Source organism: Austrofundulus limnaeus, unplaced genomic scaffold (assembly GCF_001266775.1).
Source record: "Austrofundulus limnaeus strain Quisiro unplaced genomic scaffold, Austrofundulus_limnaeus-1.0 Scaffold961, whole genome shotgun sequence".
Taxonomy (NCBI): Eukaryota; Metazoa; Chordata; class Actinopteri; order Cyprinodontiformes; family Rivulidae; genus Austrofundulus; species Austrofundulus limnaeus.
This window is the reverse complement of record NW_013953363.1, coordinates 44,329-45,246: the sequence shown is the minus strand read 5'-3', so window position 1 is coordinate 45,246 and position 918 is coordinate 44,329.

Here is a 918-nt window from a genome sequence, read left to right as displayed (position 1 = left end):
ATATTTAAGTTGCAACCTAAATATTTAGGTAGCTAGCTAAATATTTAACTTGATAGCTAAATATTTAAGTTGCAAGCTAAATATTTAGCTCAAAACTAAATATTTAAGTCACAACTTAGCTTGTTAACTAAATATTTAATTTGTAAGTTAAATATTTAGTTTATAAACTATGACATTTATAAATGTATGAATCATATGGTGAAAAACTGAAAAATAAATCTGTTTCTGTTTTCTTATAAAAGGTTAAATAAAACAAAAATATTGGTGGTAGTTTTTGACTGTAACTTTTTAGAAATGGCAGCCCAGCATGCAGCTCCTGATCTCTGTCCCTGATGCTGCTGTGCTCCTATTTCAAACAGAACCACTGAAACGCTCTTCTTCATCAGCAGCAGTGGGTAAAGCAGGGTGGGAGGTGGTGGGGGTCCAGGAACATCTGTTTGGTGTTTACCTCAGCTTATTTCTGAATCCTAGGCATCCTGAGAGCAGACAGCTCCCTGTGAGAACATGGCTCCAACAGGTCCTCAGCCCCTCCTGGTGTGGATAAAGCAGCTCTGCTCCAAACAGAGGAAATGAAAACTGCACAAATTTCTCTTTCTTTTTTCTGCCTTTTCCAACATGCTGCTGCTAGCTTTTAGAGATGTTGGTCGGGATTAAAAAATGAAGTAAGAAACAGAGTTATAAAGTAACTAAGTACAAATACTTCTTTACTGTACTTAAGTAGAATTTTTGGGTATCTGTACTTTAATTATTTTTCAGCCTACTTTTTACTTCTACTTCTTACATTTTCACACAGTTATCTGTACTTTCTACTCACTACATTTTTTAAAAAGACAAGTAGAAAGTCATTACTTTAATTTCATTTTTTCTTGTTTTCATTGCAGCTTGTTATTGTAAAAAATAAAAACTATCCATATAAAC